This window comes from Narcine bancroftii, chromosome 3, assembly GCF_036971445.1.
Source record: "Narcine bancroftii isolate sNarBan1 chromosome 3, sNarBan1.hap1, whole genome shotgun sequence".
Taxonomy (NCBI): domain Eukaryota; kingdom Metazoa; phylum Chordata; class Chondrichthyes; order Torpediniformes; family Narcinidae; genus Narcine; species Narcine bancroftii.
This window is the reverse complement of record NC_091471.1, coordinates 280,168,325-280,185,508: the sequence shown is the minus strand read 5'-3', so window position 1 is coordinate 280,185,508 and position 17,184 is coordinate 280,168,325. Positions and strand designations below refer to the sequence as shown.

The window sequence follows — 17,184 nt, the reverse complement described above, 5'->3', positions numbered from 1 at the left end:
ACTTAGCATAATGCTCAGGTTGAATATTTACAGCATATGATTTGAAGATACTATTGGGTATAAATTGTGTTGATTTTTGAAAACCGTAAAGATTATTTGGTGTTGAAAGCTCTTGAGCAGAAATAAACATGACAATTTTACCACAGGATAGATAAGACAGTATTCTGAGGCAGTTCAGCATGTATTTTTTAATTGATTTTTTAATGAAATCTGATAATGGGGCATGGAGGAGGAGGTTCGCAATAGCACTGCTAAAGTCACTGATTACATTTCCGTTTAATTTCAAGGATGATAGACATAGAGCGGAAAGCACTCACCTGGCATACTGTTAAGGTCCAATAAAAATGCATTGGAGCATTCAAACACATTTCAAATGGAGCTAAAAGGCACATTTTATCAAGAACAAATATTAACCATTCCTGTACTGAATTATCAAGGCAGGTTAAGTAAAATTCCATAATATATGTAGACCTAAGGGAAACTAATTACAACATCTTAAATGAAAAGAGGGCACAGTAACGCTCAAATGAGGATGAGGATTAATGAGAGAGGCCACGCTAGCAGAATAAATTCTGATGTGAGATCTGAGCCACGCAGCCCTTTTCTCTGCTGTAAGTTCCACACATGTTTAAAATATCTCTGGGGCTTCTCGAGCTGATGGTGTGGAATGCAGTGCCAGTTAAATTGGTCATAAAGTAAACTGGTAGAGACAGTGACTGGCAGCCATCCTGGGGTTTGTGTCAATTACTGGTCACCTAGGTGAAGCTGCACTTGCTGTTAATATGCAGGAATAGACCAGCATATTCCAGAGGGATTTAAAGTGGAATCAGAACTGCAAGTTTGTTCGAACTAGCCCAGGGCCAAAAGACTGCAATGAGCTTGAGGGTCCAAATTTGAACAGTAAAAAAAGAGATGAGCACACTATGGATAGGCTTTGACCTCTTTAGCTGACAAATAGCACTTCTGGCTATTCTGGTTGCCTGAGTAATTCTTATAATTATTGAAGGGATGCAGTAAATATAGGGGGAAGAACATAGGGTGTCAGCCCTCCAAGTTAAGAAATGGAACCTCCAAAATCAACGATTAAACTCCTAAGGTTGAAAACATTCAGAGAAAAAGTGCAGGCTCCTTCAGTTGAAATGAAAATGATATTAGTTTAACAACATCATCCCATCAGAACTGATCAGCAAACCCCAAGACCTGGGACTCAACACTGTATAATTGGACCATGGCTTTCCTCACTTTCAGGCCACAATCGGTGAGGTGAGAACATCTCATCCACAATCTCCATCAGTACTGGAGCACCACAGGGTTGCGTACTTAGCTCTCAGTGTACACCTATGACTATGTGGCATGATACAACAACACCATCTACAAATTCGCTGACGATACCACAGTAGTGGGCTGTATAAGAGGGATGAGTCAGCATGTAGAAGGAAGATTGAAAACTTGGCTGAATGGTGCACCAACCACAACCTCGCACTCAAAGTAACCAAAACCAAGGAGCTGATTGTTGACTTCAGGAAGGGATGTGTACGATCCAGTGATCAATGGGGGAATCATAGGTGGAGAGGGTGAGCAAATTTAAGTTCTTGAGAGTCACTATCTCGGAGGTATCTTGAAGAAAGTACATTAGCGCCTCTACTTCCTTGCTGAGATTTGGTATGACATCGGAAACCCTGGCAAATTTCTCCAAATGTATGATGGAAAGGGTGCTGACAGGCTGCATCACAGCCTGGTATGGGCAGACCAATACCCCAAGTGGAAAGCCCTGTAAAAGGTAGTGGACACAGCCCAGGACATCACAGGCACACTCCTTCCCACTATCTATAAGGAATGCTGCCATTGGAGAGCACCACCAGCAATCATCAAACACCCACACCACCCAGCACACGCTCTGTTCTCACTGCTGCCCTCAGGAAAGATACCACAAGACTCTCACCACCAGGTTCAGGAACAGCTGCTACCCCTCCACCATCAGACTCCTCAACGACAAACTCAATCAGGGACTCATTTAAAGACCCTTGTGCACTTCATTTTTTTGTTTATTTTCTCCTCTGTTGTTTATACATTTGTTTGTTTATATGTGTACATTGTGCACTTTTTTTTTGCACAACCAATAAACGGTAATCACAGGATTGTATGTATGTGCTCTGAGAATAAATCTGAAATATTGGAGATGAGAAGGATGGGGGCTGTTCTGATGCAGTGGAAGGAAGGATGAATCTGATGAAGCCTCAGAAGTATATCCGATTGTGGATGGCAATGCTATCTCAAAGTTATCTCCATGTCACCAGCAGGGCCGTGCATGCAGTGCTCAGTTTGTCATGGATGCTTTGTTCGTGACTTTCAGTGCACTGAATGAACTGGAGGATAATGTGAGGCTGAATCCCTGTGACTGTTCAGCTGACAGCTCTGCAGGGGCTCAAAAGTTCCAACTAAAGTTCTCAAAATCATATCCTATTATAGCTGAAGAAGAAGTTGAAATCAATGGCACAAACTAGACTGCTTCAGGATCCAGTGCAGTGCGACATCAATGAGAAAGCCAGGTTCAGGCTGCAGGCCAGTGAGAAGAAATCCTGGCCACCACAAATATTTCTCATAGCATTGACTCTGTCCACCCCTCCTGCTGTCTCGGAAAATCTGCTAAAATATTAACGGGCACACCCCACCCCTGGTAACAACACTCTCTTCTTCTCCACCCACCTCCCCTTCTGTCAGGTAGAAGATACATGAGTTGAGAGCACAAGCCTCCAGATACAAGGGCAGTTTTTTTTCCTGCCGCTAACAAACTCTTGAACGGGTCCCCCATTGGGAAAAGATGACTAGCCTTATTCTGTTTTTACAATTGCATTCTCTCTGTATGTTTTTGTACTTTTCACCATACAGGTGCTCCTCAACTTACGATGGGGTTACATCCCGGCAAGCCCATTAAAAGTAAAAAAAACTGTAAGTCGAGAAACCATTCTTTATAATTAAATTTTGAATACTTTTATTCCATACTGAAAAAAAACATTAACATACACAGCTGAAAGCACACTGGGTATGAAGAATGTTTGAAGCATTGAACTAAAGTTAATCGCTGGATGGTGGGGATGCTAAAGTGACAGGGTCATCTCTTTCACTCTCTTCTGATGATGCTCGTAGAACACACTGCGTCACCAGAAACAGGAGAGACACATGGGCGTTTAGTAGGCATGATGGGGTTGTTTACAGTGCACTCATTCACGTGATTGCTACAGAGACTGCGAGCATGGTGGAGTCAGCATCGCGAGAGAATATGCCGTCCGATACCCTGCCATCACCCAGCATCGCGAGAGAGTATGCCGTACAATACTGCCATCGCCCAGCACCGCAAAAGAGTAGCGCACCTCATATCGCAAGCGCGGGAACAGATTGGAATTCAAAATTGAAAGTACAGATTCGAACTACTGTAACTTTGAAAAATCGTAAGTCGGGGAGCACCTGTATCGTGCTCTATTTGACCACTGTAACATTAACCCCAACACTGTGTCTTATTTCTTTGTCCATTTATTTGTCATTTTGCACTTCTTGCAAAATGTATTGATTTGCCTGGATAGCGGGCAAAACAAAGCTTCTTCTTTTCCTTGTTGGGTTGTGGTTGGTGCTGCTAACATCACCATTTATTGTGCCTTCACTCCCCTTTGACTAAAAGTGGGATACAGATGGACACGGTGATACTCAGATACTTTGGGCAGAAGGTACAGAAGCCTAAAGACAAACTCCTCTAGGTTCAAGAACAATTTTTTCCAACAGCAATCAGGCTCCTGAAACTCCCCTCGTTGCATTAATCTGGATTACTCTGCAAGTCACTTTTTCCCATAAGAGTTATGATGAATATTTATTATTTTTCTTATGTATTTATTCTCCCTCTTAATTCAATTAGCTTTTCTTTCCAAGTACCTGTTCGATTGCAGCAAATAAGAATTTCAGTGCATACCGTATATTTTGGTGAATAAGTTGACTGGCAGATAGGTCAAACCTTCTTTCTTTAGCCTCATTTTAATGGTTTTATGGTATATTTGGCATATAAGTCAACCCCTATTTTCAGACTGTCTGGGTCTCCTAGCAACATCCCAAATTTTTTTTTACAACACATCAATGCCAAGTAACAAATCTGTAAATTAAGCAAGTAAAAAAAACCTTGGCGACATCGTTCTCCTGGCGGGGACGGGAACCTCGGACCTACATGGCAAGACCGGTGACCTTGTTCTCTGGAGCAGGAGCAGCAACCTCGTTCCCGCCGGGAGAACAAGGTGACCGCTTCTGCCACGTAGAAGAAGCGACGACCTCATTCTCCCGAGCAGGAGCAGAGACCTTGTTCTCCTGGCAGGAGCGGCAATCTCGTCTTACTGGGTAAGAGCAGCAACCTCAGGCTCCTGGGTAGGAGAGGGGACCGTGAGCCCTATAATTATAGAACGTCTGGGTGGGTTAAGGCGGCACCCAGCAGTGGGGAGGTGTCGGGGAACGGAGGCTCCAGCATGGGGAAGATGCTTCCAAGGTCAACTAATATGTTGAATGGATGCTTCTGGGTCAACTTATACGCTGGATCAGTGTGCATTGGATTTTGAGCTGAACTTAAGGTCTCAAAAGTATTTCCGGCGTAAAGTAGACACTCATTTTTGGAGTGATTTTCTGAGGGTTTTACGACTTGACTTGTATGCCAAAATATACGGTATGTATATTGCACAATGTGTATGACAATAAATTCATCGGCAGGCCTTCATCCATCATTTGGAACACTGAGTACAAGAGTGATAGCGGTACAAGACTCTAGTGAGACTGCACCTGGAACAATCTGTGCTGTGTGGCTCATCTTTCAAAAGGGGAGGGGTGCAGTTAAAGTAAAAACCCAATTCTATGGACTTTATATATCAAAGATAAAGATACATAACCAACTTTTTGAGATTTAGCCTTCATCAAGGTATGAGCAAAATGTAGACAGGTGTCCGAACAAAATAGTGGTGGGGGGGGGTGGAGAGAGGCAAGGGGAGAGAACACAGTCCTACGGGCAGGAGTGGTTGAGCTGGACAGGATGCATGAAAGGTTCGAGAAGATGTTGCTGGGACTGGAGGACTGGAGTTATGGGGAGAGATTAGATGGGGTGGGGCTGTGGGAACTGGGGGAGGAGGACATGGATGTTTATGAAATTATGGGCGACATTGGCAGGGCTCAAATCGTTATTGAGGATCCCTACCATCCATCACGCAGGATCTTTGGCCCACTACCATCGGGAAGAAAGCAGAGAAGCAACAAAATAGGGACCACCAGGCTGGGAAATAGTTTCTTCCCGTGGGCTGTGAGATTGAGGAATGGTATCTTGTAACAGACAGTCTGTTAAGAATGAAACGAGGAAATGTTTCCAGAACAATCTGCTGGAATCAGAATGTTTTGATGCTGGTGGAACTCACACAGCATCCAGAAGAAGGAAAGGGTAATCAATGTTATGAGCCTGGGCCCTTCATCAGGTATTGGGGCCCAGGTTCAAAATGACAGTTACCTCTAGATGCTATGTGATCTGCTGAGTCTGTGTGTGCCCCATGCTCTGGCAGAGTCAGTTGAAAATAATCTTGAACTTGTCATCACAGTCTTTTTCCTGGAATGTAGGAACCTAGAACATTTCAGGCGAGAGTGACATGAGAGGCAGCTTCAACAGAGTTTCCGGGGATCGGCGGAATTGGCAGTACGGTTACGGTACTTGCAAGACGTTTGAACAAGTGCATGTATGGGACAGGTTTAGAGGGATCTGGCCAAACAGGATGAGCTCAGGAAGATACCTGTGGTTGGTAAGGACACGTTGGGCCAAAGGACCAGTTTCCATACTGAATGATGCTGAATCATTCCTTCAGAACACCCAAACGGGGTAAATATTACAATTAAAATACACAAGGTCAATGTGAATCGGAAAATAAAAAGTTTAAATAAGTAATTGAAAGTGCCAAAGAATATTCAGTGACAAAGTCATGGTTGGTCACATGGAGAAAATCCATCTTGTCAAAATTGGTTGAGGAAAGGATTACTGTTGAGAAACCAACAACGATTTCTGTGGAAGCTGTTCATAAATCATCAGTATCAATTTATTATGAGTGGTCAATGAGAGGTGTTCCCATTTATTTGTGCTATCAAGTCCAAGAGACAGTTGCGATTATCCATTAAGCAAACACATTCAAAAGATTCACCATTTTAGACAATCCCATCAGTTAAAGGTTAAAACTGTCAACTTCAACCATCTATTGGCTGATGGCTGCTGCAGAGAGACAGAACATTCCTACTGATGAACATTCTCAAGCTACCCAAGGTTTTTAGAATTGTAGCATCCATGTGCAATATGATAATGTATAGTCTGCAGTCTAATATAAAAGAGCAAAACTAAATTGGAAGGTTGAGATAAATTCACAGATGGTGAGATCTGCAGGTTTCCTCAGCAAATATCAATTGCAGCCCTTACAGACCTCAACTCATTCATTTTTTGAATGATCCACATTGAGCAGAATCATGCGGAATGGCTGACAGGTGTAGAATTTCAGATTTAAGAGTGTAAAATTATGAATTGGCAAAGCAGCTAAATCCTTTGCTTCATAGTCACCAAATGTTAGATCTCAAACCTCCCTCTGAACCATGATCCCACGACATTTCTTCACCACAGCCTCCAGCCTCATAGCCTCCCAACCCCACACAGACCTCGCTTCCCTCCACCCCCCAACAAGATCCACAAACATGTCTTGTCCCACCAAATTTTTTCTACCCAGCACGATTCCATCCTTTCTTACGGATGTCTGTGATAATTGGAGACACACAAGACTGCAGATCCTGGAATCCGGAGCAACAACTGGGGAGGCTGGGGGGGGTGGGGCGATGAGAAAGGGAATACAACCTACCCCTGGACCTTAGGAGATCAGGCCTATCACCCACACTGGAACATTATGAGATCTGCCCTCTTCAGCCCCCAAAATGCTGCACTTCCCCTTTCTATCTCTCACGCAAAATCCACAAACAGGACTATCCTGGTAGGCCAATTGGTTCTGTGTGTTCTTATCACACTCAATGTCTTTTCCTCATATCTTGCCTCTATCCCTTCTGTCCCTTCCCACCAACATCTCATCTTGAGGACCTCACATGCCCTCTGCTATTTTGATAATCTCCTGATTCCCTGGCCCTCCACCTTCACCATGATTGTTCAGTCTTTAAACACCTCCACTTCCATCATGAAGGCCTCAATGCTCCCTGCTTCTTTCTGCAATGAAGATCCAACCAGTTTACGCCCATCAACACTCTCATCCACGGTAGAACTTGTTCCTACCCTGAACACTTCTCTTTTGACTCTTCTTACTTCATCCAAATTAGAGGTAGAGTTGTGGGCATTCGCATGGCCCCAGTTACACCTGTCTCTTTGTTGGCTTCGTGGAACAGTCCATTAAAAAAAAAATTATTTAGACATTAACAGGCCATTTCAGCCCATGAGTCCGTGCCACCCATTTGCACCCATAGTACGTTTTGAAGGATGGGGGGGGCGGAAACCTACGCAAACACAAGGGGAATGTACAAACTTCTTCCAAACAGCACAAGATTCGAACCCCAATTCCAATTGCTTGCGCTGTAATGGTGTTGCACTAACTGCTACTGCCAACTGCAGCTCCCACTGTTTTTTGTACCCTCCCAAACTCTTCCTCTGTTCCATCGATGACTACATTGGGGCTACTTCCTGCAACCCTTACACCACATGTTAGTTTCACCACCTTTGCCACTAACTTCTACCAACTCTCAAATTCACTGGGACCATTTCTGACCCATCTTTCTCTTTTGTCTCCAACTCAAGAGACTAACTATCCACATTATACTTTCACTATAAGCCCATTGACTTCTACAGCTGCCGAGATGACACACCTTCTCTGCCTGTTCCCTATAAAGATGCCAACCCATTCTCCCAGTTTTTCCATGTTCACCGCATCTGCAGTCAAGATGAGGACTTTTACTGCAGGACATGTGAAATGAGTCCCTTTCTCAGGGAACACGGCTTTTCCTCCCCTGAAGTCGATTAAACCCTCACTTCCATTTCCTACACTTATCAGACTTCTGTACTCAATGCTCCTCCTTCCATAGAAGAGAACCCAGAGTCCTCACCTACCACCCCACTACCCTGTGTATCCAGCATATCATCCTTCGTACCCTCTGCCAACTGTAATGAGGTCCCACCACTAACTACATCTCCTCCATGCCCGTTTCCCACTGGCCATAAAGACCTCCCCATCCATGATTTCCAACTCCCCAACCACCCATCACCAATCCTTGGCACTATCTTATGCAACTGCAAGGAGATACCACGCTAGCTCTTTCCCATCCTCCCTCACCATTGTCCTTGCAGGTGAGGCAAAGCTTCAGGAGCACTTCGAATCTCATCTGCTGCACTCACTATTTATAAAGATTAATGCCCCAAAAGCTTTCTTTACAACCCTATCTACCCGTGGTACCACTTTAACTACTCTCATTAGCCTGTCAACCAGACATAGGATGAGGCTATGATCGTCATGGTAAGTCACTATTTTACAAAGCCCCATCTTGTCCCTCCCCAACTCTCTCTGAGTCTAAAAACCATCTGGTTTCCTCACCTTCCCAGTTCTGACGATGGGTCTCTAACCTGAAACGCTACCTTGATTTTTCATTGCAGAGATGCCTGCTGCCACTGGATTCATCACATTGCCACCACTACTTCGCATTTGAAAACCACTATACATGTCAGTGTCGATATGAGACAAAGGGCAAATTTTGTGACATCAAAAATCAATGCGGCCTGAAATTTGGTGTGCCGAGGAAAATTTTAAATGCTGCAACATGATATAGATCAAATGCCAGCTGGCATTTTGATGCTGCTCTCTTGGTCTACACACAATCTTTCAAGTCCAGCTCCCGTTGTAACTGACCATTCTTTCTGAATACCACGCAGTGGTGGGAGAGCTGAATTATATCTAAGAAAGGTCTGTTGTGGATGCTTTAATCTATCATAAAGCAAATCTGGAACTAAAAAAGCAGCAGATAACGAATATGAAATAGAGTGTGACTGGATTTCATTTCCTGCCATTGTTGAATAGCAGTTGACATTCCAAACTATCCCAGCTCACCTAAGCCCATTACAAGAAGAAATTAATCACACACTCACGAGATCAGGTCTATGGGGTTGGCCAAGGGAGGAAAGACTATGCAAAATATCCTCTGCTCTGGGACAGATACAGCCAGTTGGAATATATGCATCTGTACTCGTGTTGCTGGTTTCCCTCTCAATAACTTACATGCAAAGACAAGAGACTTGTCCGTTAATCTAGGGACCGGTAACGTCTGCTTGACTTCCCCTCTCCAAGGCACTGAGAACAAAGAAGCCACTCATCTCTGAGCAACTTCATTTCTACTCAACTACAAAGGAGGGAGGTCTACAAGGACATATGTCGTGGGGAGGGAAATCTGAAGGGGTCAGATGGCCAGGTGGCAAGGTATGGTTGGTATTTGCCGATGTTTAGTCAGAGCTCAAAGCTACACTTGAGCCTCTCTCCTCATTACTTCTCAGCTTTCTTCTCTTCTACCTCCACCCCCTCCCCGTATCCACCTTTGACTGTGCTCCTCCCCCTTTTTAAAAAAAAAATTAGACATACAGCATGGAAACAGGCCATTTCGGCCCACAAGTCTGTGCCGCTCAATTTACACCCAATTAACCTAGATCCCAGTGCATTTCGAACGGTGGGAGTAAACCAGAGCCCCCTGGGGAAAACCCATGTAGACACGGGGGAGAATGGACCAACTCCTTACAAACAGCATGGGATTCGAACCCTGGTCCTGATCGCTGGCGAGGTAAAGGCGTTGCGCTAAACCACTACCCCAACTGTGCAGCCCACCCGCTTCACCTCCTCCTCCCACTTCTTTTATCGACCTGTTTTTGCTTATACCTGACAAAGGATTCAGGCCCAAAACGTTGCTTACCCTTTACTTCCCACGGATTCTGCGAGACTTGCTGAGTTCCTCGTTTGTGCACTGCAGTTGACTCCAGCATCTGCAGACTTTCTTCTTTAATTCCTTGAGCATTAACCCTGTTAGGTTTTAATTTAGTGCAGAGGCAAGGAAAAGGGAGAGGTGAGGAAAGGGGGAAAAAGGGAAAGGTCTGTAACCTGGTGGAAAACCAACGGGGGTTTTAGCAATAGAAAGGACAATAGTGCAAAACAGAATGTTTGGGGCAGGGTGGAAGAAGAAGTTAGTGCAGTGGGACTTAAAAACAGCTCTACAGAGGTTATGAACAAAGTCCCTGTCAGCACTTGGTACAAGAGGAGATAGTAAGAAATTGTTATGATCGGAGATTGCTATACTTGACCCTGTAGGAGTTATAGAGTGCCTCGTCAAACACTGAGGTGCTTGAGAGTCCACAGAGCTTCAACAGAGTAGAGTTTGAGGCTGAAGATATAGGAAGAACACTGTTTTCATGGAAGCTACTTGGCTTATTGAGTCCCTCCAACAAACGCTAGTTCAGACAAATGAGCTGTTTCCAGATGTACTCTCCACGAATCATCGTCCCACTCTAAATTAAATCACCTAGTCCTTACTTAATAGAAGAAAAATATCAGAACCTTTGCTGCTTCCAGCAATGCCTACAGTGTTACAATATTTATGGAGTACGTGAGACAGAACTGATTACATTTATTTTTTGATGACAAATAAAATTCAGAAGATTTCAAAATTTGAGTCACTTGCGACAAATTTATTTTGTGTGATATAGACAAGAATCATTTTAAACATGTTCACAAATATAATCTGATCCTCTCCAACAATAAAGATAATTCCAATTGCAGGAGGCTGTTGAAGAAGACTGGCATTGTGTGGTTCCACCAGGCTATAGCCCCAAGAAAGTAGCTTGCACCCAAGGTTGTGCGGCTTAGAGGAAGCGGCCAATGACAGGATTGCAAGTGAGGGAAAAGGGCCTTTTACTTGGACATTATGGAAACTTAAATAGGGCATTTTAATCTGTAACTGTCCTGTGATTTTATAACCTGTTCCCTACTTCCACCTCGCTTGGAGTACATACGTCTATCAAATACAGCATGGTCAATGTAGTAGTGAGCATCACACTGTTACAGTGCCAGCAACCGGTGCTGTCTGTAAGGAGTTTGTACGTTCTCCCCTTGACTCCATGGGTTTCTTTCGGGGTCTCCGTTTTCCTCCCACCGTTCAAAACGTATGGAGGTTGTAGGTTAATTGGGTGTAATTAGACGCCATGGGCTTGTGTGCTGGAAGGGCCTGCTACCGTGCTGTATGGCTAAATTTAATTTGTATTCAAAATTTAAATTTAATTAAAAATTTAAATGTACAAAAAAATTCAAATCAGGTAATAATGTTGACAGCTGAGATCATTTTTCAGAAAGAAAATTGAATTGCTAGCATCTGTGCACTGATTCCAAACTTCATTCCTGAAAGGGCTAGTTCCAGTCTTTGGACCAGGCTTCCTCACTAGTGGAATTAATTTCTATCACAACATGAAGCCTTTAATAAAAGCCTCCTGATTTATAGACAATACAATCCTAGTTTACAGGTGGTATTGACCAACTTGAACACTGTGGAGATCACAGAGGAAGAATATGACAAGTAATCTCCAAAAGACCCCAACACTGTCAGCAATGGAACAAGAAACTAAGAATCTTTACAACATCCAATATGCCCCCAACTTTCCCCCTAAATAGGAAATTGATAACTAGTCTTCCTTCTTCTGTCCACAATGCTTGAGATTAGGGACCATAATATATCATCTCCCTCTCACTTAGATTTTTGCAGGAATCTAGAACTGCAGAAATCTTTACCTCCTCTATCGTTCCTCCCACTCTATTAAAATCCAAGCTCGACGTCACTTAATTGTTTCCAACCAGTCTGGCGTATATTCCCTTCCTGCTCTCTTCAGCCTGAGAAATGTCAAACATTATGAACACCTCGCCCTCACATCCATTAGAATTAAAATAGATTACTTCTCGTGATCCCCTCCCCTTAAATGGGAAGAGAAAATGCTTTTTATATTGGTGATTTATTCCATTTAGATTATCATGTATTATTGACTCTAGAAATATTGGTCTCTATCATTCACTTTAATTATAAAACTGTGTACCTAACACTTCTGCAAGGTATATACAAAAAAAAATGTAATTAATTTCAGAAATTAAGAATTGTAAATCATGCATTGCTTATCTCAGAGCTTTAGATATAGTCAACTAGATCAGAAGCAAAACTCTGCAGAATCTGCATATCTGAAATAAAGGCAGAAATACTCAGTACTCAGTCAGTATCTGTGGAGAGAGCCGTAGAGTTAATATTTCAAGTTGAAGATCCTTCGTCAGCTTGTTATTTTGCCAGGATTTTGAATGACATGAAATCCATAAATATAACTGAGCTATTGTGGAGTGAAATCAGAAAGCAATTTTTTTGCACGAGTGGTGGTATTTGGATCGCTCTCCATCCAAAGGCAGTGGCAGCTCGGAGTCAATAAATATCAACAGAGAAATTTCTGTTGATTGACAGCATAGAAGAGCATGGGGAATAGGTGATCAAAGTCAGCCATTCAAAGGTTTGCCATCTTAGAGGGATTACAGACCCTTCATTCCCTTAACCTTCGTGTAACTGGGGGAAGTGACTTTAGGTTATTAATCAGGATTTAATAGAGCAGATCATCCCAAGGAGCATTGGAATAATACTTGACAAATAAAAGCTGATGGTGCTCCACATGATGGGGTCTTTGCCCAAAAGCTCGGTCAAAGAGATACTACCCACAGGGGCTACTTGAACCACTGGGTCTCTCCAGCTGGAAGATTTTGGCATCTTCAGTTTTTGAGTTTCTCTCTTGGAGGAGCGCAGATTAGTTTAGAGGTTGGAAGAGATTGCAAAGATATCGAGAAGCAAGAGAAGGATCTAAAAGCAGGGATGAGAATTTTAAAACTGGAGGACTGCTGAAGCAGATCGGCAAGCTGAAGGGCAAGAGGTAAATGGGATTTGATTTGTTTAAAGACAAGGGCAGAACTTGGGCAGATCTCATATTTGCAGAGGGTAGGAGAGAAGTGATGTTAAGAAAAGTCCTGGACAAGGATTTCAGCAGGAAACAACGATGGAATCTGACAGTAATTATGGAGGGAGGAATGTGACTGAACTGAAGCTGTTGATATGCAATTGGAAACACCAGATCAGGGTAAACTATGGAAGCAATGCTGCAAACAATCTGGTTCATTTTCAATTGCCAAGAAGAGGAATGGAATCAGCGACCGGGTAATCAGACTGTGGCAGAGACCAGTGACAAGATCTTTTCAAAATTTAGTATCGGGCACAAGACTTTTCAGAATATGGCCAGGGCAAAGAGGAAAGGCATCGACCGCAGTCTGCTTCACTGAGCAGCATATCAAATTCTCAGAGAAGTTAAACTATGGCAACACACACAAGTTGTTAAAAGTCAAGAAAAATCTCAACCTACATGAATTGTAAACAGTAACAGATACCTTGCTGTGAATTTAAAATACTAATCTATTCTCAATATTGAAACAACAAATGCAGACTTGCTGTGTTTTGCCCTTGCCGTGTGGGATGTCATTGGAATGTATTGATTGAGTTAATGCTTTGAAATTCACAGAAGGTATCACATATCCTCCACGTATCTAATCTTCCTCTTTAATTTACTGGCAAGGATCAACAGGTTTTTGACAAGTGAGTCCTGTGATTACATCACAAAGATTTTTGACAATAATGTCCACTTAGAAATTGTTTCTTGGTTGATATTTGTGTGAACCTGAACTCGTTAATAGGAAGATGTTCAAGGAGATGGGTCAGATGAAATAAAGTTCCTCACAATAGCCCCTTTTCCACTGGCACCTTTTCCCAGGAATTAACTGGGACAGGGACCAATGGAAAAACAAACTGTCACCATGCCGGCATCAAATTATGTAATTTCCCGGCGAGGATTAACCACCTCGACCCCTACTCATATCCCTGATGCTAACTGACGTCGGTGTTTGCTGATAAAACCTGTGGAAAAGGGACAGCAGAAAGTCACCTGTTTTCAGTTGAAGGTACAACACAGGGGATGAGTAGTGTCCCAGTTAAGAGTGGCCCAGTAGAAACAGCACCAAGGGATTCTTATCCCAGGACTCTGAACAGCCAATTAACTGCAAAAGGGGCTTTTGAGACCAGGTACTTGGGGCATGGTTGGGGTCAGGCAGTCTCTTTGATTTTTATGGCAACATTTGAAATGATTGAAGAATAAAGCTGCTCCAGTAAGAATCAACATTGCACCCAGTTAGTATCTTATTACAACTCCCAAAAAGCATCCCTGAATGGTGGCTTTATTCTTGAAGAATCCCATAAGATGCTTTGAAAAAAAAATCAGAGACCACCATCCATGTCGAAGTACCATTGGGGTTCAAATTGAAGGACTTTCTTTCTTTTGACCCTGAACACCTTCCCATTACTGAGTGCAGGTTCACTCAATATATCATTCAAAAATATTCGAGTGCATTCATTACTTTCAGGAACCTTTGTTATGTAACAATATGAAGTGCAGTGACTCTGGAGTTCCATCAATTTGCACACAGCTAAGTCTCACAAGCAGTGGTGAAATGAAGAATACAGAGCACACACCTTAAGTATTGATATCTATCTTTTCCCTTTATGAAAGGGTTTTTCTGTGTTACTTCACAGGCCTCATGTTCGTTTCAGGCATTGAGTGAATGTTCAATTTCATAAATTTAAGATCATTTATGTTCCAGTCATAAAGCCTTTCTTGGAGATCACAACTACCAGGCAAAAGAATCACGTTAAGACTGGTGAACTGAATCACGTTGTGCTCCAGTGGAACACAGCCCACACCGGAGCCTCAAATGTAGAGCATTTTTTAACCCCATGTTTTCCTGTAGTTTGAAAAGACATAGGTCCAAGTAAATAGAGTGGAAGTTTTCTCAAGCTGTTGTTCCACAAGAGGGAGAAGGGGCGCAACCCACTGCAAAGAAAGGCATTGGAAGGGATTTATTTGATAGGTTCCACAGTATAAGATCTGGCTACTTGGTAAAATGCTCCTTGCCACTCAAATCCCTACATCCTTTGAGTATTGTTCTAACTCCTTTCTTTCTCATGTGTATATTCCGCTCTCTTCAAGTACACTGGGGAGGGTGGGGGGTGGGGGGGGGGCGCTGTGTTCCTGAGGTGGTGGCTTTTTAATCATGTTCCCTGCAGTTCAGAAGAATGACTGCTCTTACTGAAATACTCAAAATTCTCGCCTGACCGGAAAGGCCGGATGCAAGGAGAAGACTTCCCGTCAATTAGGAGTCGAAGCCAGAGGCTGTAGAATCTGAATGAGGAATAAGGCTGGGACAAAGATGAGGAGAGACCCCTTCACAGAAAGTGGTGAGCCTATCTCAATGCAGGGGATGGCCAAGGCTGAATCGCTAAGCTCATTCTAATCAAAATCAATAGATTTCTGGACATGAAGTGAATTGAGAGGAAGGAAGAGAGTGGAAGAGATCAGCCAAGATTTTGGTGAATAGCAGAGGAGCCTTGAGGGGTGGTGGTCTACACCCATTCGTAGTTCTGATGTTCTGCTTCTTTTCTATAGAAAAAAACCCATCCTGATGTGTTCAGTATCGTCTGCGTCACAATCTCCTAGTTAGGATATCAGGTCCTGTCTGAGCGGTGACATACATTTCAGTTTGTCATTGTAGCAACAAGAGGTCTACAGCGAATACTATTTCACTGGCTCTACCCAAAGGCCTGGAACACCTGGACACCAAAGATGCATTAATCAGGGTGCTCATTATCGATGACAGTTCGGCATTTAACACCATCGTCCCCTCAAAACTGATCAGCAAACTCCAAGACCTGGGGCTGGACACCCCACTGGGGAACTGGATCCTGGATTTTCACACTTCCAGACCACAATCAGTGAGGATTGGTAAGAACATCTCCACAATCTTCATCAGTACTGGGCATTCTTAAACCCCTGCCCTCCTCACTTTACACCTACGACTGTCTGGCTCAGTACAACAATAATACCGTCTACAAATTTGCCAATTATACCACGGTAGTAGGTTGATATTTCAGATTTATTGTCAGAGTACATACATGACATCACATACAACCTTAAGATTCCTTTTTCCTGTGGGTGCGGCAGAATTACCATTAATTGGTGGTGTAAAAAATAAACTGTACACAGCGTAAACATGTAAACAAACAAAGAGCTGTAAACAAGCTGACTGCAATACAGAGAGAACAAAAAGAAAATAAATAAAGTGCACAGGTAAGAGACCTTACTTGCTGTATAAAGTTGTTTAAAGGTTGCATAAAGAAAGCTGATGAGTCAGCATATAGGAGTGAAATTGAAAACTTGGAACTTGGCTGAATGGTGCACCAACATCACCCTTCCACTCAATGTCACCAAAACTAAGGAGATAATTGTTGACTTCAGGAAGGGTATAGCCAGATCTATACAATCCAGTGATCATTGGGGATCAGAGGTGGAAAAGGTGAGCAAATTTAAGTTCTTGGAAGTCATTATCTCCGAGAATTTTTCCTAGACCCAACACACCAATGGAAAGCACGTCATTACCTCTATTTCTTCAGGAGTTTGCAGAGTTTTCGTATCACACTAGAAACCCTGGCAAATTTCTACAAATGTGTGGTGGAAAGTGTGCTGACCGGCTGCATCACAGTCTGGTACACGAACACCAAAACCCGAGTGTAAAGCACTGCAAAAGGTAGTGGACATCAGAGGCAAATCCCTCCTCATCATCTTGAACATCTACAGGGAACGCTGACATCAGAGAGCAGCAGCAATCATCAAAGACCCACACCACCCAGCACACGCTTTGTTCTCACTGCTGCCATCAGGAAAGAGGTGCAAGTGCCACAAGACTCGCACCACAAGGTTCAGGAGCAGCTGCTCCCCCTCCACCATCAGGCTCCTCAACGACAAACTCACTCAGAGACTCGTTTAAGGCCTCGTACTTGTGCACTTTATTGTTTTGCACAGTCCATTTGTTAACAGTTCTTTATTTCTTTACATGTGTATATTGTTTACGGATTTTTTTCCACTAGCAATAATTGGGAATTCTGCCTTGCCCAGAGGAAAAGGAATCTCAAGGTTGTATGTGATGAAATGTATGCACTCTGACA

General features: G+C 43.1%; 1 protein-coding gene across 4 annotated transcripts in view; it reads right to left on the bottom strand.

The window, feature by feature from the left end:
- The window catches only part of mad1l1 (mitotic arrest deficient 1 like 1), a 1,066,498-nt gene that overhangs the window by 146,814 nt on the left and 902,500 nt on the right, over nt 1-17,184 (bottom strand). The gene's annotated exons all lie outside the window — the stretch shown is intronic.